Source organism: Corapipo altera, unplaced genomic scaffold (assembly GCF_003945725.1).
Source record: "Corapipo altera isolate COAL_440 unplaced genomic scaffold, ASM394572v1 22b, whole genome shotgun sequence".
Lineage (NCBI taxonomy): Eukaryota > Metazoa > Chordata > Aves > Passeriformes > Pipridae > Corapipo > Corapipo altera.
The window spans coordinates 13586087-13612112 of record NW_020884876.1 but is presented as its reverse complement, the minus strand read 5'-3'; the positions used below and the strand labels follow the sequence as shown (position 1 = coordinate 13612112).

General features: G+C 35.5%; 1 protein-coding gene across 3 annotated transcripts in view; it reads right to left on the bottom strand.

The window, feature by feature from the left end:
- Positions 1-26026, bottom strand: part of SH3RF1 (SH3 domain containing ring finger 1) — an 84711-nt gene that overhangs the window by 35363 nt on the left and 23322 nt on the right. The gene's annotated exons all lie outside the window — the stretch shown is intronic.

The window sequence follows — 26026 nt, the reverse complement described above, 5'->3', positions numbered from 1 at the left end:
CACCTCATTGTCCATGGAGAAATCTTTCTGTGTCCCCATAGTGAGGAATAACTTTCAGATTAGCTCTGTGTATAAAGTACAGTTGGAAAAAAAATATTTTTAAAAATGAAACACATCAAAACAAATTAGAAGTGCCAGCTAAGTGGATCATATCAAAGCGAGCAGAGTCATCAATTAGTCATCATTTAATTGTTAGAACTCAATATTGCATTTATGAAGTTTATCACAAAGCCTTCCATGAACAATTCTGCATTCAAATGTACAAACATCTGTTCATGTTTTATAGGAAGTTCCTTTCCCAGTGTATAGGTTGAGTTTCTGCAAAGCTTGTTTCCCACGTTAAATAGAAATGGTTCCAGTCCATAATTTCTAACAGAACAAAGTTCAACAAAACACACAGCTCCCAGCTGGCCTGCCAGGGATTAAAGAGAAACAGTTAAATGACTCAGAAGAGCAGTGAATGCCTTTTTCTTCTGTTCCAGAGGAAGGATGACGTGAGAAGAAGCGTGCAATTGAGAGCACCATTCTCAGGGGTTCAGTATCAAGAGCCCTCAAGCACCATGTTCACATTCCTCCTCATCTGAGCAACCTGGGAGCTGCAGCTCATGGCCAGTGCCTTTGGGCCCTTGAGCTCAGCAGACTTAGGCAGCTCCAGCCTCCCCTCTGCCCCTCCGGCTGTTCACCAGGAGAGATGGCCATGGGGATACAATGAGCTGGAGTTTACATTTCACTCTGTGTCTCTCACTTGGCTAAACATGAAAGGAAGGCTTTGGAGAAAAACTTTGCAGCCTACCCTTAAGTTTACAGCTGCCACTTACCCTGCCAGCAACAACAACAACAGCAAAAACCCAGACAAAACCATTTTAGGAAATTAAAATATGAAACTCAGACTCCACAAAAAATAGGTTTCTTAGAATTATTTCCTTAGTCCTTATGCAAAATCTCTATGCAAAAATATCTGAACTTCTAATGATACTGCATTATACAAATAATTTAAATTAATTTTTAGCTAAGGCATGGATATACATACATTTCACATGCCAGATTCCTTTAAAGAAAATAATATATGATGACACCAAAACAAGTGGTTTAACAAGAATATGAAAAAATGCATATGCATTCATATATATGAGGCTCAAGTTCCTCAAATTTCTTCTCCTAACCCAGATATTTTGTCTTAGAAAGTTAAAGAACTCACAGTTTTGCTCTTTGGATTTATACTTTGTTTTCCGTCATCTTATTTCAAACTTTACTTTACTTTTTTAATGGACAATATGCAACTGTATGTATTTTTCATAAGCTTAAGCCAAGAGAAACTCATGCCTGCACAGAAACACAAGAGATTTCCTTTAAAAAGGAGTTTCAGTGGCAGAAGCCCAAATGCAAATATGCTTACACTGGCATAAAACTGTGTTCATTCTATAACTTATTGCACTTGGAGAACCAGCATAAACTAAAGTAGCAAAAATAGTAAAACCACTCTAAGAAATGAATGGAACAGATACTGGGACATCTGTATCTCTGTTTCCTTCCAAGCCTCCCCAGACATGGTGCTGCCGGTTGTCACTTTTCCAAGCAAGCAAGGCATTCCCTGTTCTCTGGCTGCAAGACTGGGAAATGGCCTGGGCTTTGCTGTGAGCAAGTTGAATTTACCCAGAATATCTATGCTGCTTTCATCTGTCTGAGGTTCTTAGACACTGAGTGTCTTCAAGGGGCCAGGAAATCCTCTTTTTATAGAAGTACTGTTTATGTTAGTAGTAAGACAGACAAAAACAGCTTTCTGAAACTGTCTACATGGACAACCAAAGCTCTATCAACCTCCAAAACAAGCCAGCCTCAGCAGCAATTTCTAGGTCTACCTTTCTTTACAGAAAATCTAAAACCTGGAAGTTACTATCATTTTAATCCATGTTGTGAGAGGATCTTTAATAACCATTGGTTATTTGCAGTTATCTTACAAGGAAAATCAGAAAATTGATTTTTCTTCACTTACATTTTTATTTTCTTCCCATGCGGTTCCTAAATCAAACCAGTCACACTAATAATCGGGACAAGACAAGAAACAATCAAAAAATTCTCAAATTACATAGCAGTTGAAAGTGCAGTAAGTCTAGTCCTACAGAGGTACTTTTTCAGTCAGCTCTTTCCCCCCCTCCAAAAGAACCAGCATTGTAAGACATATTTGATTGCCAATGAAATCTACCTCTATATAAGGAATGGAGTTTGTTAATATGCTGCAGCCAAAGCTTGGGTCAAGTGAGTTCTTTACATGTACATTCTCCAGTAGGTACAGGTATACCCAAGATTTTCTCTTCAGACTCCTAGTCATTCAAACCTTTTAAAGGACAATATTACTTCTTTTAATCTTCTAATCTATTCTATTTCATATTATTGCCTTCTTGACTCAAATCTTTCAAATGCATCCTTTCTATTTTTTTTTAATGTGTATATTTGCTTTCTTGCCTTCTTTGGCCTTCATTAAGCGGTCCAGTCCTGCATGCAAGAACATCCCTTTTTGCATCTATATTTTTTTCACATCTCTTTCATCTCACTGGCTCAAATAACTATTTTCAAGTCTTAATTTAAGGCCACCTGATCTGTGCAGTTCAGTTTTCTTTGTTTCAGCCTCCTTTGTTCTCTCTGTACTTGCATTTAAATTTTCACATATTTCGAGACAGAGCTTATGAGAATACTTCACTGAAGACCTTCTGAAACTGTTTATATTAAAATATGAGTTTCCTTAAGTAGGATTTCCTTTTAAAGGAAGAAAATGTGCTCTCTCTCTTAAGATACAGGTATATTGGACCTGAACAAACTAAATACTCAGCTTTGCAGAACAGACCAACCTATATTTGAAACTAAGTCTCCCCAGTTCTTATCGAGTTCCAGAACACAAAGTGTCTCCACAATCCAAGAAGAATGTTAAAAGCTGCCTCCTTGCATTTACTTTTCTCATCTAAGGAACAATACAAAAAAGGTCAGATTTGTGCAAAGAAAGGCTAATGAGCATTTTTAATGTGCATCTGACAGTAAATTGTTAGTGGAATCAATTTTAGATACTGCTGCCATCAGAAGTATCTTAGAAGACTGTTAAGGTCATCAGTGCAAATGAAATTATTTCAAGTTAAAGCATCTCTGAGGTTCCTGCTATCTGGATGATAAAAAAGTAAGATATTTTTATGTCAAGAGGCTGCATCAAGTTGCCAGTATACTGTAATAACCATAAAACCAAACCTTTGGTATCATCTAATATGAATTACTATCGCTCTACTTAATAGAGTAAACTAGTATTTTTTATATATTAGTTTACTAGATGAAGGAAGTGAGCAATGTTGATAAGTATATTAATTTCTACTGGTTTCTAATGATACAGTTCTACTAAATCTCATTTTTCTCTGCACACAAAGCATGTGTGCAGCGACTTTGACTTAAGTCAAACATTTGACTTAAAAGAGTAAAAAATTTGAAGTTGTTTTGAAATTCCATATTCAAATATGGTTATTCACAGATTGGTATAGCTTTTGATTTTAATAAAAGTAGAACATGAGCATTGAGAGGAAACTAGCTAGCCAGGTTAGCCTGACTAAAGAGATCATGTTTGAAACCCATCTGTGTGTAACTTATCCATGACCTACATAACAATCATCATTTTGAAGAAAGACTACTTTAGGAAAAATATCAGGGTGCAGGATTAAAAACATGATCAAGTCAACACTTTTGTTATACTTTTGCAAAAGCTGAATAACTGTAATCAGTAAAAATTTTAGGATCCTGACAAATGAAGAAATGGGATTATACTTTTACTACTACTTAATTCAAGCAAAGTTAAAAATTCTTCAGATCTGCAAAACTTCTCTGCTAGTAGTTAACTACTACAGAATATGGTAAATTTTCTCTAATGCTTGCACACGATAAGTAACACCAGTACTAGCTCTAGATGTAATAGTGTGTGAAATACCTCAATAGTCTTTATTAATTTTCAAGGCTTCAGCCACCTAATGCAGGTTGACATACTCAGTGCTCCTAGAGCTCTTTGCGTGTCTCTTTTGAGGACTTTATCAATTAATTTTGTTCTCAGGAACTTACAGAAGAACTTCACAGCACAGTCTCAGAGAAACCTATATTTTATAGCAGAAGGGTAGCTCCTTTAATCATGTAAGCAATTTTTATGTGTTCTTTTGAGGTAAACTATCAATGACCTACTTAAAGTAGTCATTTTAATCAAGTCCTTTTTGCTTCCTCTGTCTTAACAGCTTTTAGAAGAAAACATTTTGGCATTTTTTTATGTCTGATGATAAGAAACAAACATAAGGTTGTTTAATATAAGCATGAGCAACTCCCACAAAGTTGTTTTGAAATTAAAAGCTGGAATACAGAAGAATGAAAGGAATTTAAAAATGTTGCCTTAAGGCCTAAGCAATCAGATTAAGAATATGTAAGGTTAGAAAGGGACAGTTACAAAGCTTTCTGAAGGCACTTCGCCCAGTCCCTTTCTGTGTAACACCTGTCTTTGCAAAAACTTTTTCTCAAAAGAAAAAATTAGTGTCTTCAGAATGCTGCCTTCTTTTCTTTGCCTATCCAAAATACAAAACTCTCAGCTACTTGCTCTCCCAAGGTTTGATAAGTAAAGTCCAAACACTTTCCACTGAACTAAGTAAAAATAGGAAAAAGGAGAAGAAAATAATTATATCCTGCACACACTCTATCTCCAAATATTTTACCTGTATGCACTTGACAGGTACAAGATTGCTTCTTCCCGTGAGCAAACAAAATGAAGAGTGAGGAAACTGCTCAGTGTAGGAAAAACCGAGGAGGTAACTTTCAAGATGTAGAAGAGAATTCAGGTATGTATTCCCACTGATTTGCATATCAAACAATTCCAAGTGTTTAAAAACCTTTTGATTAATTGTTTACTACAAAACCTTTTGCTTTGAAAAACCCCAGATCCTTGTAAGAATCTAAACAAAACCTTAAAGTGTGCACTACATTGAGCTAGGATGTTTATATAAAATAGCTTTTTCCAAAAGCAATGATTTCTTTAAAGATTTGCTCTTATAAGCTCTTCTACCAACATCACTAGTCAAAGTGGAAGTGCCACTATATCCATAGTTTTCTCTTGGTATGTTAGGACTCATGAGCATTTGATGTCTCCATCAAACTGTTAATTTTTCTTGTCCCAGTGCCACTGTACAGCAGCGTGCATCTCCTAATCTCTCACCTCAAGTTAATATACAGCATTAAGTTCATTTCACTTAAACTCTTCTAGCAGTGTATTTTCCAAAGCATTCTCCTTTCATCTATGGCGTCTGAGACAAGAATACTCAAAGAAAAGGAAAAAGACACCCACCTCTCTCAGCAAGCATACATCTAAAACTGTGAGACTGAGTAGTGGGACTTATTAGTCCTACTCGGAACTGCCACAAACTTCTGAACATCCCTGAAGGAGTCTCAGTGTGGGATGGGATGTTAGAGTATATCTAGTGTCCTCAATCATATCCAGTTTCTCACCATTAAAACCCCCATGAACATCCAAAGTTACAAAGGTAGGTAATAATGAGTGCTTTGGAAAGTTTGTTGTTTCAAACTCCTTTACCCCTGTAAGTGCAGAAAATTACCTCATAGTTATTAACTTCATCTTTTTTAAGAACAATTTGGAAAATGGAAAATAGATGCAGTAAATTAGATCCACTAATGCACTTTTATTTTTCTAGCCAGCTTGAAAAAATGACTTATCTTTATAATGGTAAGACAAAGTCTTTTTTTAGGGGGGGAGAGGAGGGAATTGAGGGCAGGGAGAGGGGAGAAGAAGGAAAGCGAATCAGAAAAAATGTAGCAAGAAAAGAAGCAAACAAATTAAAAAATATCCCAAGGGGTAAAGTATATAAAGGTCAAGAGCCTGAAAAAGACCCGGCAAAAGGCTTTAAAACAGTATGTCCCAAGTACTTTTCTAAAATACGTATTCTCCTGAGACTCAGAGTACAAAACTATTTGACTGTTTAAAATACCTAATTGTTAGATGGTACTTCTGTGTCTATCAAGAAGCTTCATTTTGCCTAGTTATCCAGTAAATGCCTTTCATAACTATTCACTCCCTATTCAAAATCTGTTATGAGAAGTGTAACAACTTTCCTGTGCCAAGAGTTTCTTACATACCATTTGCTTTTTTTGCTTGTTTATTATATGAACATAAAATCACAAAGCAATAACCACAGAAGAGGAAAAAAAAGTCCTCTGAACACTAGCGAAATATAGACCACATTTGAGTGTTAAATTCTGTGCCTAAATTCATTCTTACCTGACTGTTATGTAGCTCTCCTTTTCACTCTTCATTATGGTTTCCACATAAACTGGAAATTACACATCTTTGGCACACTTTTGCTGCTGCCTAAATTCATACTGACCCTTCTGATACAGTGATCTAGAATTAACTTTCCCTGTCTAAAGCCATATATGCAATTGCTTAAACAGCCAAACAATTAAACAAGCAAGATGTGTGCCATTTGGAGCTCTAAGCCCAGAACAAACAGAAATTTTCATATAAGCTCAGGATACTCTTCTTTCCCATTGGTTTAATGGGAGACAGTAAGAGAAGCCACAGGCCTTTGTATACCCTTACACAAATAAAGCATCAATAATTGCAACTGTTATCATTCCAAATCTGCCCTACTAACTGAACTGCCATCTAACCTTATAACAACTTCTATCAGTCATCAGAAAGAAAAAAAAAATCACCAAAACATGCACAAAACAACATCTTGCTGTAATCTAACCAGTCAGTGGAGCAGACATACATGACAGCTGCTGAGATTTCTGCACCATATGTAGTAGTTAAAGATATAGGGATACAGTCAACAGCAATCTCAGAGAAAGGAACCATCTTGCAATGCTTACAAACGTCTCCCTTCTTTGGTTTAATACAGTCTCTTCTTTTTCTTTTAATACATTAACACAAAACCTCACCACATTAGAAAGAAATAAAAGGGAATCTACATAAACCCATAGGGCATTGCTAACACCTAGAAAAGATTCTATGATTATGGCATTAATGCCATACTACTAGGCTGTGCTATGCTGGAATAGCGGTAATAAATTGAACTATCTATGTTGTCTGCCAGTCTTTTCATGCCCAATCAGAATACATTATCTTTCATTTTTTGCATTAAACATAAACCATCAATGTTGGAAAAGTAGATCTATTTTACTGACCACATATAAAATTCTCTCACAAATCTGAACTTTTTAACACCCTTTTACAAATCACTTTACAAAACACAGTCTGTTTGCTCACTTTAAAAAAAAAGCTTAATCTACTTAGTGCAAAAGATTGAAATATTTGGTTTCTCAATGAACAGGAACACAGATGGCCCTTGTCCCTCCTTCAGGGAGCTGATATTTTAATGCAAGTATCAAAACTTTCAGAGGCTTTATCAACAGTATAAAAATTTAAGAGTAATGCTCTGTATTGTTCTAAAGGTTTTTTACCTTTTGAAAATTAATATAAACAACCTTCCCTCAATGTGATGTGCAAATGAGTATGTTTACTTGTTGCACCAAGAAAAGGTGAGGGAATTCCAGGCTAGAAGACAGACTGAAAAAAAAATTAAAAGAATAAATGAGAAATGAGATTGCCAAAAGCAAAATTTTACTGAGCTTTGAAGGTGAGGAGTTTGAACATGATACAGAAGGAGCAAAGTGAACAAATGACTCTCAGTGAGTGAGTGACTAGGTGAGATTACTCCTGGTGAGATCAGCATGAAGAAATGTTCCTTTAATCTCTCAAATACTTTGCTACCAAAAATTAGGCAATGGGAAAACACAGAGTTGCAAATTAAGAGGTAGCTGCATTTTTTGATGAAAATCTATCAAGGTTGACAAGCATGACTTTTTAGCTGAGCATGCCTTGCTTTCCACTATGATCAAGTGTTAATTTGTTCCCAACCAAAACTGCAAGCTCTAAGATTAAAATGGCCCTGTTAATGATAGTCAAAAACCAGAGTAACCACAGACATCTCTCCTGTCTGAATTCGATTTTAAAAACCTGAGATAGCATCTGACATTCCAGTACCTGCTGAGAGAGTGCTTTTATTTTTATTTACTGTCACTTCCACTATTTTGTAAATGCTCAGGTGCTTATTCAACCTTCTGAATGAACATATCACTGTCACACATCCTTCTCAGGTATTCCCTGCAAACTCTTGTTGCCAGAATCTGGAGGCACTTTTGCTAAGCTTGATTTGGCAGTGGTACCATGTCCTCTTTCTCTTGAAATCCACTCACTCTCTTGAAATTCTTTTGGAATCAATTTGATTCTTTTAATATCCCAACTTCATCAGCTCCTTGCCTATTGCAGAAAAGAGGCTAATTTTAGCTGTCACTGTAGCATCCGCAAATATACATCCAATGCATGCACAGAGTAAATGACAAACCCTATTTGCTATTTATTTCTGCTTATACTTTAAAATTTTCATGCCTCAAAGCTTCCTGGAATATATTTTTTTTTCCCAAACATTTTTATGGTACTCTACTTAAAGCAGCTGGTCGGCCTTTTTAAAAGGCGACTAATCCTAGATGAAATTATTCATTTTTTTGCAAGATAAATGTTCCTTTATGGTCTTTACTATAACAAAAGAGCTGAGTGAGCAAGATGAATGCTACATTAACATTTTTCTCTTGTGCAGTGACAAGCTAGAGTTTGCACCTCCCGCTTATTTCATCCAGTCTGTAGACAAATAGCCTGGAGCAAATGAGCCTTCTGTTCAGTTTAGTACTACTAGAACAGGCTTGAACACATAATGCCTACAGAAAGCATTATGCTTCACATTTCATACTGTTCAAATGAATCTGTTTTAGCATAAAAGTATTAGTACATAAAACAAAACCGATTTGCCTGTCTTGAGTTGTCAGGTCTGAAACTGGTACATAACTTTGCATCACCACACTTCTATCTGCTGTCACTGTACCTTTACAAGATCTTTGCTTTCGTTACTTTAATTCCATACCCACATGCTCAGGGTTTCTCAATGTCTCCAGTGTCCCCCATCCCCACTTCCACCCTCTCTGTGCTTCCTTTCTGCACAAGTGAGGAGCTCCACACTTGGCTGGCCTAGACTTTCTGCCAAGCCTACCCTATAAAAATGAATGGGCTCTTCAGGGGCCCAACATTACAAATTTCCAGCAATATGTGACTACTTCTTTGTAAAGCAGAGCAGAAAACCATATCCCATGTTTTTATTTTAATTAGCTCCTTATTCCATTAAGCGTTGCCACTGGTTTTACATGGCAGCTAGTAATGAAGAAAGATGACAAACTCAGTTACTCCAGCTTCTCCCAAGCTGCCCAACTCTAGACTGTCCTTCACTGTACAGGAGTGCCTAATTTTTAAAAAAAACTATCAACTCAAACGAAGCAAAATCTCTCATTATTATAACTCCATCATGGGAAGCAGGGAGAATTGTATAAGCAGTACACAAAGTAGAACTAGTAGACCTTTCCTGTCAGGATAGACAGGAAAGGATTTTCCATTTTGCTTTTAAATGGAGTTGTTTCTCCAAAAGGTTTGCTGTGTTTTTAAGCATGACAGGTGAACAAGGGTTAGAAATGCTAGGCAATAAGAAGCTTACACTGAAAGGATAATAACCTGTTCACCCCTCAGTGTTTTAGTGCAGAAAAAGTACCGGAACGTGGGTCCGAGGAGGTCTAGTCGGTCTGTGTTTGCTTACACCACTTCTGCTCCTCTAGTCCACTTGCACTTTATTATTAGTTGGATACAACAATTTGAACAGATTTCACTGTGACATAGAAACTAGAAGCATTTAACCTACTTAAATGAATGGTCTTTCAGCAACTGTGTTTGTGTTCACTGCAGAAAGAAGAGGAAATTTGAAACTAACAAGTTGATCATTACTATGCTGTTGTAACACAGATTGAATCTCTGTTTATAGATGATTTTGTTAGGAAACATTTCCCCATCTTTTTTTTGTATTTGGTAGGCACTGCCTGTAAATGGTAAGCTTTGAGTCTTAAATGCATAAAGCTGCTTCTTGAAAGTAGTCCTCTATTTCAAAATACACATCCTTTCTATTTCAAGCAACAATTCAACAGCAATTCTATGTTGTGTTATGCATTTTACTAAAAGCCCTTCACCTCTCCAAATGTTATGAGAACTTTGTAGCCACTTTGTAAAACAACATGCGAAGCATCTCTTGGACTTGCAACACAATTCACCAGTCTCTGTATCTACAAAAAACAAGTTTATACAAGAGTTGGTTTTTTTTTACTCTCAAGTATTTGGAAAAGTTAAGGAAGGTAATTTCTTTCCATTTTTCTATGACATAAACATAAAAGAAACAATCCATTCTTTTATCCAATTCTAGAAAAATTATCATTTTTCTTCCTCAACAAAAAGGGATTGTTTATATTTTATACTATCAACAGTCGCAGATCTGCCCCTAGTTTTCATTTATGTTCATGCCATAAATGAAAATGTATACTTCTATATAATGATTTTAATCAAATAGCTATATGTGTGAACAAGTTTAGTAAGTAGTATATTCTTGTACATATTTTTTTTTCCATCTTGGAGCAGTCAAAGTATATGAAATTCACTACTTTTTGATGAAACTAAAATAGAAGGTGTACTCCAAGAGTGGTTTACTGTTCCAAAAATTCCGTGGAATCAGAGTAGAATTCATTGCAAGTATTACTTCCAAAAAAATACTGGCTGTGGCCACCAAGTCCTCAGCATTCACCGTTTTTCTTCTATGGATCCATTCCCACTGCAGACTACTTGCTAATATAGACCTAACTAAAGTTTTCCCAACGTAAAGAAGTTTTTAGTCCTCTGATTGTAAAATGGTATACATGCCATGATTTCAAAGTTTTCTTTGAAATAATTTAAGCAGTTCTCACTCCAGCCAGGTTAATCTCATTGAAAGTTTATTCCATGAAAGTTAATTCCATAGGATTGTCCCACTGCACAGGGGCTTCCTGCTTTTGAGACTCCATAATAAGCAAATTAATAACCATCTACTTACATTAACAGGGAATGCACAGAATAATTATGTTCCATAAATAAATTCTCAAGAACAACTTACAAGAAGTACAACTTTCTCATTTAGATAAAAAGCACTTTAATTACGTGGTTCAATCATAATGCCTTATTATGGGAAAGCACTGCTCTGGAGCCAAGAGTTAAGAATCAGATAGGATAATGAAAGGCTGATGATGGCTTTTTAATTCTCTCTCAACTATTCATGCTACTAAACTGGTTTAGATATATTTGGAAAGCAGAATTTAAAAATCCTGCTTCAGAGTTCTCTGACCCAGACTCCACTATGGCCTAATAGAAGACAACTCCTCGAGCAGGACTCAAACTGAAACTCCACCCCTCTTTGTCACCTTGGTAGGACGGCCTGCACTCTACAGCCCACTGCTAATGAGTTGTTTCATCTCAGCTCTTGTGTGAGACTGTAGCTTATTTATATAGAATCAAACTGATCAACCGAATAAAAGGCCCTGAATATATATATTCATGTAGGTACAAAACTTGCATGTGGTAAAACAAAGCTGATATAAGGCCAATGTTCCTGTCGTCGTCACGTGCATTCAACAGTCCTGAAAGGTAAATACTCTTCAACCCACCAACTTGAGTTCAAAGAGAAACAAATTATTGGGCAAGCAACACCCCCCCATGTTTCTCCTAACCTTCCTGTCAAGTTTTCTTGACATTCCAATTTTTCTTTCTCCAATTTTCACTCAACTCTGTTCTCTCTTTTTAGGATGGATGAGGTTTAGGATTTGATGTGATCCCAGACACAGTTTTGGAAAATATAGTGTAGAAATGCTGATGTACATGATATTCTGTCCAAAATTTCCTGCCTTCAACAGAGCTGACTTTTAAGTCTGTCCCTGCACTGCCTGAAAGCCTGTATTTAAGGTTATTTCTAAAGACCCCATTAAGCCTGTGATGCAGAAGAACACTTTTACCAGAAAGGCATAAAGTCTTAAACTGAAAACATTGATAGACTAACAATTTATCTCTTCCATTATTTGGTTTTCACTGGCTTACCATGCTACACAGATTTAGATGCCTCTTAATGCACTCGTGTATTCACGGTAACTTCAGTCGGTTATTTACTATCACTCTTCTGATTCTGAAAAGCTGTCACTTGCATTAATATTGCTATTCCTTCATTCTGGCACTTGTTATATGAAACTATTTTTGCTATATTTTTTAAGCTTTGGGGAAGTAGCCCTTTTGAATCACCAAACACATACATCAGGTGTTGCTTATACTGAACAAAATTCACTATTTTTCTAAGCAAGCAATACTTTGTCTTGAACTTCATTATGACAGCCCAAAATTACTGAATTCCTGGACTAGGAAATTATACTTCAATCATAATTTTTGAGTTTCAATACTTTATATAAATTAAAATATCCATATTTTAGAAACTAACATTATATTAATACAAGCTGCATAATATCTTCAAAATAAGACTAATGTATGGAAGAATTTCAGTTTGAGACACTTCTTCCTTGACAACACATTAAAAGCTTAAGGAGTAATTAATTTTTTCCTTTTCTAAGCTTTTTAAAAATTTTATTTAAAGACTTGACAACTAATTACCTATAATCCTTCTCTTTGCTGTCTTCTTCCAATACTATTTAAGCTCCTCTCACATTGATTAACTTGAAGTACAAAGTCACACTGATCCTATTTCATCATCTCTATTAGTTATGAATCCTGGATGACAGGATAAATAAAATATATAAAAATATATAGAGACTGCAAAGGGCTATTCCTAAATGCATTAACAATACAAGATGTTGTTTACAGCTATCTACAGGTACCTTCAGTTAAAAACATATATTTCCAGCATCTTCTATACGGGAAGCAAACTCTGAGAAGGCATGTGGAAACTGGGATTTGCCAAATCAGAATGGTTACATTAATGTGGCAAACCACATACTCACATGTGCCTTTCAAAGTTTTGTCTCCTCTACAAGCAACTCAAATCTTCCCTATTAATAGACTGGTCTGAAGTTTTCTCTGGATTTCTAAACAGTCCTTACATAATTTAGGAAGAAAAGGCCAAAGGAATAACTTTCTGTGATAATGACTGTAACAGGAATTGTAAGAAAATTTCCACTTTTTTTCAGTTCTGTGGATGCAACCTGCAACTTTGCAGACTGAGAAGGAAATCTAAACATAAAAAAAGAAGACACAAATTCTCTATTTAAACACAACTTAAAATGCAAGGACAAGGCTACTACAGTTCTTTTTCCAAAATATCAATTAAAATATAAAGAAACAGAAGAAATTTCCTTAATAGTATGTTGATTATCTATCAGAAATTCTTGGCAATGTTAAAAAAATTAAGAATACATAAGGTCTATACAGAAAAAATACCTAAAATAATGTCCCAAACTTGTCTTGTACTTACATTTTTGGGGAACACCAAGAAAAGGCTCTTGTAGCACATATCAGGGCACTTTCCTTGTAATATGGTTAGACGTCAGTGTGATCATCCTGCAGTTCAAACAAAATTCTACCCTTCAGAAAAATTTGGTATGACACCATGTTGCTTCTAAGTATTCTCTGTGTGACTGCACACACTTCTGCAAACCTCATCTATCATCAGACAAAATACACTGCAAATTTATTACATTGCCTAAAGGAAATAAAACCTATTATCTCATTATTCAAGTGTTCAAATTTAATTTCCTTTCAGTTTTTAAGTCTACATTAGCAGCTTATATTTAGTTTAAACTTCCAGATAAACAGTAAATAATTAGCTCTACATAAGCAAGAGAGTATCTCCAGTGCTCATTGCATCACATCGTTTTTGTACTTCCCAAGCTTTCAGCTGGGAGTGTTTAATACATCTTCTTATTTGTTTTTGCAGAGCTATATTGCTTAATAGCTCATGTCAAACATAAGGTTTGACAGCTGGATTTTCCAATAAAATCATTTAAATGTTAAGACAGGTCAGATATTCCCTCTCCTCTCCCTTGTTTAAATAAATAATTAAAAAACCCCAGACATTTCCAGGAATGTTCTTAAATTGTTTGGTGCAGGTAAACAAAGAACCGTCTTACATTGCCTTTCCAAATACACCACTAACCAATTACAAGTAAAAGCTTCTCCAGATGTGTAAAACATAGTACAGCTTGGTTTGCTAAATTCTCTTTTCAGCAGATGAAAGCATTCATGTGAAATACTATTTATACACAAGAAATAATTAAAAAATATCCTCTAGCAATTCAATCCATATCTCAACACTATCCTTAAAATTAACTATACACAAATGTTTTCTGTTAAATTCAACATGAGTCTTTGAATATTGCAGAGGAGCTTAACATAAAAACATACTAGAAAGAACTGCATTTTATGAATCAGTGTTGTCATCACTATGAATGAACATGTATTTTAAAAGCATGTAATTGATTTTCTTTTAAAATATTAAAGACAACAATAAAAAAAGCCACACATACTTTGGAAACTTGTTCTCAACAGCAATTGTTATTGTTAACATCTGCTCTAAACATGAGCTAGAATATAAACCTTAATAATGTGCATGAAAATTCCAAGATCCGATATGACTTTACAAAAAAAAATCCGATTTGTATGAAATGTTCCATGTCTGCTGTGCAGCCAAAGGCAATTTTTAGCTTGGTTACATTTGAAAAGGAATCCCTGCGGTCTTGGCCAGCTCCACTCCTCTCTCTATCAAGCTGCATTAAAACAAGCAAGCACATAAAAAGGCAGAATGCCACATTAGTGCCATCCTCTGCTTGGTTCTATGTGCTGCTGGCTGCTCACTGAAGACATGTATAATCTGACACTAGCTACAAGTTTCCCTTTTCCAAATGGCTGGTAGGGGACACAAGAGTGATAAGAGCCACCAGCAAACCCCAAATACTTTGAGACCAGTTAACACTGAGAACATGAAGAGGTATTGCAGGTCACTGCAGTATTGGTACAGGCCTAATTCATAATCTAATGAAAATAAGCAACCTTCTTAAACAGAGAAGACTTGAAGTTGAAATGCCTTTCAAGAAAGTTACATGTGCACAATTGGAGAAATAAGGTAGATGGTCTTCTACTCTTCCTCCGCCAAAGGAAGAGAATCAGTTCTTTCCTTCGCTTGGGTTCAGTGGTTTGACTGTTGCAGCTTATCATTAGCTAATATTCAACATATTGAACAAAGACCAATCAGCCAGTAAAGGAAAATTGCTAGAAAGCAAACATTCAGGCTAACAATTACAGCATAACAACAGGTTCAGCAACACGCAAATTGAGGCAATGGGATTAACCTGGTCTTTCTAGGGGAAGGAGAGACCTGTGCTTCCAGATCATCCCAGCACACACCGAGCACTTCATTTACCGATGAATATGTTATCTTATATTTGCTTTGTTAAATAAAATTATATGCCTTGACAGGGATTTACAAATCCAGACTCCCAAATAAAAGAACTCCTAGTTGAGAGGACAGTAACAAGCAGACCCAACTGCATAAGACAACCACCAAAATCCAGACTGCAGTAACCCTGCAGCTACCTGAACAGCAGCTGTTTCACTTCTCTGCAAAGGGGATAAAACACATCTCCTATCCTATCCTCAGTAAAGCAAGTCTCAATTTGTGAAACATGTTACAGCATGACCACTGAGCATATGGACTTCTGACAGGCTGCTCAAAGTGCCAGGGAACCTCAACACTCTTGCAGGTGAGAAAAACTAGAGAGCAACTCATAATTTAGGACCAGGACTACCCATATACTGCCATGTAAAAGTTCACCTTAACAGCTTCTGGTGCAAACTACATCATAATGACTTTAGCTTGGTTTGTATTCTCGAGCTGTAGCTAAAGACTTTAATATGTCAGTCATTCACCTGAAACAATTTACTGCCTCTTCTGAACTGTTACTTTCAATTACATCAATATGGCTTCAAAGTCAGTGAAGCAGGCTTGTGTCCTAAAAATACCAGACAGGCTGTAATGGCTTCTAAAACATCATGTCTTATCACACCAATGAAATTCAAGATTGAGCACAGAGAAACTATACTTAAAATCTTGCCTACTTAAACCCTTCTAAAAGAATGGACTGTTTACTCCACTCAAAATGCCCCTTTAGAGAAAAATCTGACCTCAAGAAGAGAAATGCAAAGGATCCCAGTCTTTCTCTTCAAAGAGGTGATAATATATTGGTTCATCCACAAAACAGATTTTAGATTTTCCAAAAATGAAGCCGTTGATTTGGAACACAGAATGTACTAAACTACTTGCTTTACACAACCATAGACAGATTATTCTCCCATTACATCATCCCTAATAGTATCATCATAATGATACTTCTTTATGTTTCATATGGCATAAAAAATTTTAACTAAAAGGCGTCCTGGAAGTCAGATTTTTCCTCCTTAGATGAGATTTTGTCACCCAAGTTAGCCCAGTAAGTAACAACTCAAAGTTGAATTATTGAGCCTTGCTTTACAGTATACACAAATTATGCTAATATATAGATTGCTAATATAGCTTCTCAACTTCAATCCTCTGAGATTATATCAATAAAACATAGAGTCAAAAGAAAAATGAGTCAAAACAGTTTTGAATATGTTTGGACTGTATAAAATGAAACAGAATATAGTTCTGCCTGTCTCCAGCTAGTTTACCATGGGGGGGGGGGTGTTGGGTTTTTTTGTATTTATGCATACATAGAGGTTATAATACAAAAAACTGGCTTGTAAATCTGAATGGAGCAATAGAGAAATTAAGTTTTACCTTTTAACATTAGAAATTGAAGAAATCTGCACTTTTTTCAAGAGTTTTAAACCTCCAAAAGTTATTTCAAGCAACAAGATTCTTCTCGTATGACTGTTTGGTGTTTAGTAGATGAAAAATATTATCTATCTGTAACTCCATTTAAGTACCTGTACTATCACAGTGACTGCAGGGACTTGGCAACTCTCCTCCCCTCATGTCTTTGCTACAAGTGGTCATCCCTGGCATAGTTAAACACTTCAAAGGTTAAGAATTTTCTGCTTCGTCAGTCTTCAATTTTATCTTCTGCTCTCCCTAAAATTAACGGCTCTTTTCCAAAGCCTTTGAGGAAGAATAACTTTTCTTTATACCCCACTCTGATAAAGGGTTCAAAAAATGCGGTATAAGAAAAAACAAAACAAAACAACAAAACAAAGCCCTATTAAACTTTGAAAACTGTTAGTTCAACCCTTTACCTTTTCAGGATTAACTTCCCAATTTTTAAATTTCATTTTAGCATTTGCCAAACAAATAAAGTGATGTTTTGGTTTTGGTTTTTTTTTGTTTACTTGTTTGTTTTGATTTTTGTGTTTTGTGGGGTTTTTTTTACTATATCCAGCAATTAGTTTATTCCAGCAAAGAGAACATTTCTGCATCATTAACACCCCAAATATTAGCTGATCTCTATTGCCTTAATACATACAAGTATTAATTATTTAAATCCCTTGAAACCTCATTAGTTTCCAGGTACATGGGTAGATCAAGCTAAGTGGAGTGGAGAAAGGCTTTGCACAAGTAGTCTGAGACTAGAGGAAGAGGCCTCTGAAGAGGCTTCCACAGCAGAAGCACTCCATACCCAGACCAACATCTCCCACATAACTGAGAAACAATCTGTCTCCTCAGGGAGTTCAGCAATTCCTCTGATAACGTAACAGATAATAGTCTGCTCAACTAGTTTCTTCCAGAAGCATCAAAAGCTCAGTTTTGCCGTGTTTTGTCCAAAGATGAAGTGATGTCACAGAGCCACAGAAACCTGCGCTATGAACAGAGAAAGCTTTGTGCCAAAACAGCATTTTAATTTATTTTATTAAAATATTTACCAAATAAGGAACTTGATGCAGAACTTAAAGAAATGAAGGATGGCAAAGGTAGTAGGAAAAATGAGAGGATAAAGATAGGAAAGCCATGCCCTGCACATTGTTAATACACCATTTTTGTATTTAAGAGAAAGGCTATTAATAAGACACATTTCAATACAAATTAGGATTTGAATCTAAAGACAATTTTTCCTTCTTTTTCAATTAGTTTCAGGAAATGTTAGTATTTTGTGTTGTTTTCAGGTTGAAATACAAATCATGCAAAGGTTAAATAATTTTCATAAAATTGGACTGGTAAGATCCAAGATTTCTGACAGCCAAGTAACTGGCTCAACAAGTGTCATCCCACAGATGATTTTAGTATCTTTCTTCCCCCACATGCTTTTTACCAAGGGGATAAAAAAATACAGCAGAAATCTATAAGATATCATGCTTAATTTCATCCATTCGGGCAACAGGGGAAAAGTAACAATCAAAAAAAGGAAAGCCCTCTCTCTGGAGACAGAGAAAAAAAAAGCAGACAGTGAAGAGATTGTACTTTACCTAATGGTGTCATACTGAGATCTGAAGAAGAAAAGCATTTTAGTCAAACAACAAAGCAACCCCTCCAACAATACAGAAAAGCTATTCTCATTACTTCCTTACTGGAACCAACCTACATTTAGACACAGGGTAGTTTTTCTACTGTCTCTCCCTTTCAAATACAACTTAGATTAAAAGCCAGTCATATTATACACTCAAGTCCTCCAGGTTAATAAATGCTGAGAATGCCTACAGAACTTCATACTGTCCCCCTGTAATACACCATAATACAGTCTCTAATTATTTGATCACTGTTTTAGCTTTCTAGAGAGGAGACTGCATTATATTGTTTTCTTATCATTAGTTGGTGATTAGAAGTTTTCATGTCTTAGTAATTTGATCAACCCAGAATACTCAATTTTCAGTTTCCCTTACTAAAGTTTTAATTAAATTAAACAAAAAGAAGTTATTCATAAATATTCAAAATTGCTTCAATGAGATGAGGGAGTGGTGTAACTTCAGATAGAGACAAAAAGTTAACAACCTAAAGTCCTCATTCCCTCTAGCAGACTTGTTTTGCTCCTTTCTCTCTGGCTCTCCTTTCCAAAATACAGAATACTCAGTTTTGTACTTCAGAGATTCACATAATAGGTACCAGAGATGGCAAACATCAACATGCTGAAGCATACAAGCAAACATGCATTTTTCCATATAGGAAACAACTGCAGACTTATGAATGGATAACATGTTATGAGTTAACATTGAAATTAATAAGAAGTCTGAGGGAAAAAAAGACACCACGCAATCACTAGATAGAACACCTCTATCTAGTACTAGAAGTACTCATCTAGCCACCAAGAGACCAAATGATGAACAGGAGGAACACACCTCCTTTCCAGACACTCACAAGTGAAAAAAAGGTAAGGAGAGCAATTTTTATCTGGAATGCTTGAGACAGCATATTGATGGGAACCACAAAAAGTAGTATTGCCATATCAAGCTTTGCATTGTGGTTGTCAAATACAAGCTATTAAACTCAATGTTCTTTGACAATGGAGTGAGACAAAAGTATTGGCCTTTGCAGAAAAAAAACTCCACATTCCCTTCCTTGCATTTCTGGTTTGCAGCACGTTTCTCGCCCTGCCTACCTTAGGGGATCAGCTTAAGTACCACTTAAATACCTTGGAGAATGAGAAAAGAAGGGTTACAAGAAATTCTATTAATAAAACAACTCAAACAAAAGTTTTTAGAACAAATAATCATGTATATCACATGGGCGTATATCAAATGTACCTTGCTTTAAGACCTACAACATCTATTCTCCCCTTAAACTTGTATTTTAATTAGCTATAGATAATCTCATATAAATACGTCTGGCCCAAGACAAACCCACTGCAACATGCAATTTTTACTGACTGAAAATTTTTGGGTAGTTTATTCTCTAGCTGCCCCTTCCTAGACAATCTCACTTTTTCCTTCCTCGAGAGGGACTGAGCTTCACTTCCTCACGTGGGCATCTGAAACTTGATTCAAATATTATGACCGGGCTTACATGCCATCATTGTCTGTACTTTTGGCAGTAAAAACACAGGTGCAGCCTAAACTTTAAAGTCTAAGCACAAAAACTTAAAAACTTTACCTGTGGCATTTCAAAGTTGTCAAAAGTAATAATAGCTAAAGAAAGTGAAAGTATGCATTTCTCCCCTCATCCTCCACATCCTACTTGAAAGCAAATATAATTGAAAAAACTATGCTCTGCAAATTCATTTTCCAGTGTTGAATAATCAACAAACTCCAGAAAACTACTGCAGTTAACATTAGGACACACCCCCCCCCAATTAAATGCACCATTTAAATTCATTGTGTTAAATACTTTCCCATTCTGACAGAGTATTTTGAAGCCTGACTCATAGTTAGGATTACAGTGTGTGAGGCAGGCAACTGGAAATGGAAAATCTAATGCCCATCAGCCTAGCTATTTTCTATATACTGCTTTTATATTAGCATTTCAAAGGATCTACGAATTAGAAATCAGCTGTCTTCAGATGTGCAATGGGACTCCAGTTACTCCAAAAAACCTTACAAATTATGTCAGGAAATCAAGAAAAACTAATCAGTATTTCAAAAATATTTAATGCACTAGTTAATGGTTATGTTATTATAGCTTGCAAAATGCTTTTTAAAATCACAAGTGATGATTTAAAAACGCTCACACAAACACATTTACAGCAACGCACATAAACTCAATTTAGGAACTTCTTGTTATTACATTGGTAGTGAGCATCACTACTGCAGTAGGTTTTGTGCATTATATCACAGCCCCCCCCCAAAAAAAAAAAATTAATCTCTTCTGTTTCTCAAAACAAATAAGCAATGTAAGGTTACAGTTTAGTTAGCCAGTGTTACCAGAAAACAGACAGAATATTAATTTCTGGTTGAACGAGTGCTAGTACTCATTCCTATTTTGGAACAAGCTAGTTCATTAGCAGCTTGACAGTAAAAGCAGAATAGCAGCCTTCTGCAATAAGGACCTACTATGTTATTTGAATATGAAGCATGTTTTGGACACAGAAAAAAAAAGGTAATATTTAAACACATCAGCTAGAAAATGCACATTTTTTCCTTGTGCTAAACAAATGTACACAGTCAAAATATAATTAATTTCCTTGGGAATAGCCTTCCATTTTGCAGATGTATTAACGGCTTTGAGTCTTAGAAGCAAGCACCTTGGAGAATGCTGAAGGTTAGAGTTTGTTTTGTTTTCTCTGAATATTTGTTACAGGGAATACAGGCTCTTTAGAAGAAATATGCTTTTTTGTTGGCCTTCATTTTTCCCAGCAGACAATAGCAGCTACTGTCCAGCATTTAAATGACCTTTGCCCTGCCCGCCTACTTTGTTTCCCTTAGGAATGTCATTCATCCTTTTGAAACACATTGCAACTCATTATTGCCTTATTTTTTCCTGTCACTTTTGTTCTGGTCTTTAAAAGAGAACATATACACTGTTTCAGTCTAAGGAAAAAAAAACAGAAAAGAAAATTGTTAGGAGAATGTCCAGAGACAAATATTCATGTTGTACTTCAATGTAATCTGAGTTTCTACCCATAAACTTACCAAAAGTAGTTAGTGACTTAGTGAACTAACTGTAGACACAAGGAAATACCACATTAAAATAAAAAGTCTAAAGATATTTCTATTTTCCCTCATTATCTATTCTCTCTCATTGCTCCCATATCTTCATCAACCTTTCATCATGAATTCATAAGGGAAAAGGGGTTGCTCCCCTGCCCATCTCAAAACAATCTATATGTGATCTTCATATACTCACACCTTTCCTTAGAAACCCTGAATTCATTTAGGAGAAACATAGTCCTTATCTACACTAATAGTTTTCACAACATATTCTCACTGTTGCTATTGCAACTTCTGATAAACTGGCCCTGAGGAACAAATGCAGACCTCACACTTCCGTAACAGCAGTATTAGCAGAGATTGAACCTTTTTTAACAACCACTCCTCACATATAGAGAGGTACAGATTTTCTTTGAAAATTTCTTTGAAAAACTACCTGAAAAGATTAATTTCAGCTTAAGAGTCTCAAATACAAATGACCTTCAATTTCTTCAGCCACAAGAACGGCATTTTCACAGCCAGCAATACAGACAAATAACATTTTCCTTGACCACAGTTCTTTGCCTAAGACTAGTAAAGATACTGGTAAAAAAACCACAGAAACATTCCAAACATTACAGGAAAGTGGTAGCTGCAAAAATGCAAAATTTTGAACCATCCTAGAGCTCCTACATACTAAAATATACTTTGGTAATCAAACCTAACTCTCAGAAATACATAGAGCAGGAATACAAAGCTTAAAATAAGTGATTTGAATAATCCTTTAAAAAAAAATTACATGGAAACAGTTACAAAAACTTACTGTTACAAAACTGATACAAAACATTATTAATAACACATTGACAATTTAATCTATCCAGTGAAATAGGAATGATTTAAACCACCGCCAAAACCAAAAAAGGTTTCCAGAGGAGGTGGATGAGGTGACACTAAAATGATTCAAGATTACCTCTATCTACTGTGAAGCAGCAACACTACAGGGAAAAATATTTCTTCTCCTTTTCTTTTAGTTCACCAGATATTTCTCCCCATGCCTGTGCTGCACGCTAGCAAGAAAAATGAAGTCTTTGTTTCTACTTTTCTTTTTATTTAAGTTCTGTGCCTCCAAGAGCTCACAGTCTCGTGCAATGAAAACTGCCACTGGAAACATCACAACATCATGTCGAATCACGAGTTACTTCCATATCATGTCAAATTGCTTGCTGTGGAAAACCAGAGGCCTTTTCTATAAAAGGATAGCTGATATGTTGCACATGGTATTTAATTCTTTATGCTTTTTCTTTTCTGATTTTTTCAATCTCACTTAATAACCCAGCTGCCAGTCACCGCACCAAGTCACCAGTGAGAGGGTTTCACACAGCAGTTAGCTGGTTCCTGCCGCCGCCAAAGCTAACATCATGATTTAAAATCCTGTGATCCATTCCTCAATTCAGAACATCTCAACTTTTGCAAACAAATAGGTGCAAAGATCAGCCCAAATCATTTACAGTTTTGCCAACTGGCTCCTCATTCCTCAGGCTGAAATACTCGGCAGTTTAGCAGAGCTGATCTTGTCTGCCTTCCAGCTGCCTGCTGGGATGAGCAATATTTACCGTCTTACACTTCAATCAGAGGGCAACAAATAACAGCGTGAGTTAAAAGGGGACCAATTCCCATTCCAACAGGACTATTTGAACTACTGTCTTCAGGGAAAAAATTCAAATAGCCTCCTACATACTCACCAAAACTCAGTGTAAGAGTAGCTTTAATCTTTTAGATGGAACAGTGAAAAGCTCCAGCCACTTCAGAGGAGAAGCAGTCAACAGCCTAACAGTGTGCAACTTCTCCAGAGCCCAGCTGCTTGTAGCACAGAAGCCTGCTCTGCCATGAGTTTTCTTTCTGGAAAACTGTTCGGCATTTCAATGCTGGAACACACTAATGTGAGTCATCCTCTTTGAGGGCATGGTTTCATTTCAGACTAATAGGAACAAAAAAAATTTACATTTTACAATTAGAGTCTGAAATTTTATGTTCATACGTGAACACTTAGGATAGATATGCACAGGCCTCAGTGCCTAGAAACAGTGTAAAGAATGTGGAGGACAAAGGTTCAGGGGGCAATTATACCCACTCCTGCAGCTAAAGACAACTCTGCCTAGCTAGCAAAGTTTTAGTCTTTTTTTCAGCATGGAGATGAGAGAGGACTTAATTCCTTTTAAATAATACTGCTTTTATAGGTTGATATGGCTTACACATTGTGATCAATTTCAATCAAAAATGATCTTTTAAAAAAAGTTATTATAAATTTGTTTCTGCACAACCCCACATGCACAATCTGTCAAACAGCAATTCCAATCATATTTAGTGTGATTTAAACTGCACTAAATTTTTAGATTGCAAGAGCTATAGACAATTGATAGTTTTCTCCCTAAAGTATCCCATCTAGTCTAACTACCATTATAAAAGGCTTTTGGCTAACGCCAGATGACAAATGTAAACTAAAACCACAAGAATGTCTAATTAAAAAGAACTGGAAATTGATGAAACTCAATTTCAGTTTGCTTTATTCCTTTACTAAAACAGGTACTTTTTTGAAGTAAAACACTGGAGAGAAGTAAAAATGAAGTTTATTGTGTCAGAATATTTTAGAAAAATGAACAAATTGAAACTTGAAAAAATAATTGAAAAAGCCAACCTATTTTAGACTTGCTTGCTAGAAGCCCTCAGTACTTACAAAACAAGTCTGCTTTTAAAGGGCAAGATGATAGCATCATGAATACAGCTGATAGACTATACACTTTTCACATATTTCAGTAGAATTAAGAATACACTTTAAGAAAAAAACCCTTAATTTTAAAATTTCTTAATTTAAAAGTTATATTTACCTAAACATGTATTAAATGTGGTAATCATTGAAAAAGTATTTTGGTGATTATGAGTCTTTAAATCAAGTAGCAAATGAGCTTTAAAAAATCCACTTTCAGTTTAACCAAAAATATTGGATGCCACAGCTCATGGTCTACATTTTCTGTATCAAAATTTGCCTAGAGCCACCCAAAACATGTGCCCCTGTTTCTATTTTAGATATCTGTAGTAACGCATAATAGCGTGAGATGCCAATAGTTAAATTTCAAATAAGGAGAGCAAAACCTCTGAATTTTAACAGTTGTGATGATCAGTACCACCAGAATATAATGCTACTTGTGCTCTATCTGATCACTTGAACAAATAAGACAGGATGTTTAACGTCATACTCTGAAAAGATGCATACACACTGAATTTCAGAAAACATTATACCACAGAATTTTTACAACTAATGTGGTAATGTACACAATTGGTTAATTCAACTCTTTCTATCCACAGGATAAGACTTTTGATACTTAACCTCCAGATTGCATTAACTAAGTAAAGCATCAGGCTCTGTGGGGGTATCATGCTTATTAACAATTAATTCAAGAATACCTGGACTACAAAAGAAACACCATGCTAAGAAGAAAAATGTCCTATTTGTATACATGGTAGCAAACTAACTAGAAGAAACCTGTCTATCTACCATTTACCTTAGAAAACACTCATTACAAAGTTAAATTCATACAACTACATTTTAAAAAAATTTGAAGAAATTAACTAGAACCTAATGCTGAAACTTGGGTCATTTCTGTTTTCAATTTTTACTACTACTGTAGGCACTATACTTAACTCACAGCATGCTCTGTAGGGATTCACTACTTCTCTAAGTTTTTATTGATCTCGGCAAACAAAAACACACTTGTATCCAAGAGTTTAAAAACTGTATTATAAGAGCACATAATGCAAGTAATTAAGGACTGCCCATGAAAAAGGCTAAAGACAAGACTCTATGCTAGTTTAATTATAACTTTCTGAAGTGAATATTCAACCACATATTACTGAAGCTGTAGACATACATCTATAACAAGAAAGAGACCATTTTTCTGTTTACTGAATGCATAATAGAAATACCTAAACATTAATTAAAAAAAAATCACAAATGCAGTACCCTATACAGGTAATCAAATTTATGCTAAAAAAATCTGATTTATATTGCTATAATCTACAGGGGTTTTGTAACCAATTTTGCCAAGGCTTGCCTATATTCTTTTAATATTCTGTTTGCCATTGGGAAATTTCTATTCATTCCACTGAATCAGTGCAATGATTTCCATTTCAACAAGTGTGTAGATACAATCTTTAAAAACTCATTTATGAGTAAGCAACCTTAATTTCTTCTATTACAGAGTTCAAGAGCAACATATATCATTTTAAAGATACCACACAATATTCAAGCATAAACACCATCACTATGCAGTACTTCCATGTTTGAGATTTCTTATCACACCCACAAAGAAGATCTAAATGTGTTAGAAACAAAATGTTTTGTAAGTACGCAAGTTATACATGCAAATATATTTTAATGAATATATATTCATTAAAAAAGAGATATGCAGGGTTTTTTGAATGACAAAAATCCAACAGAAAACAGATCTGTTCCACTCACTACCTGAAAATATTATT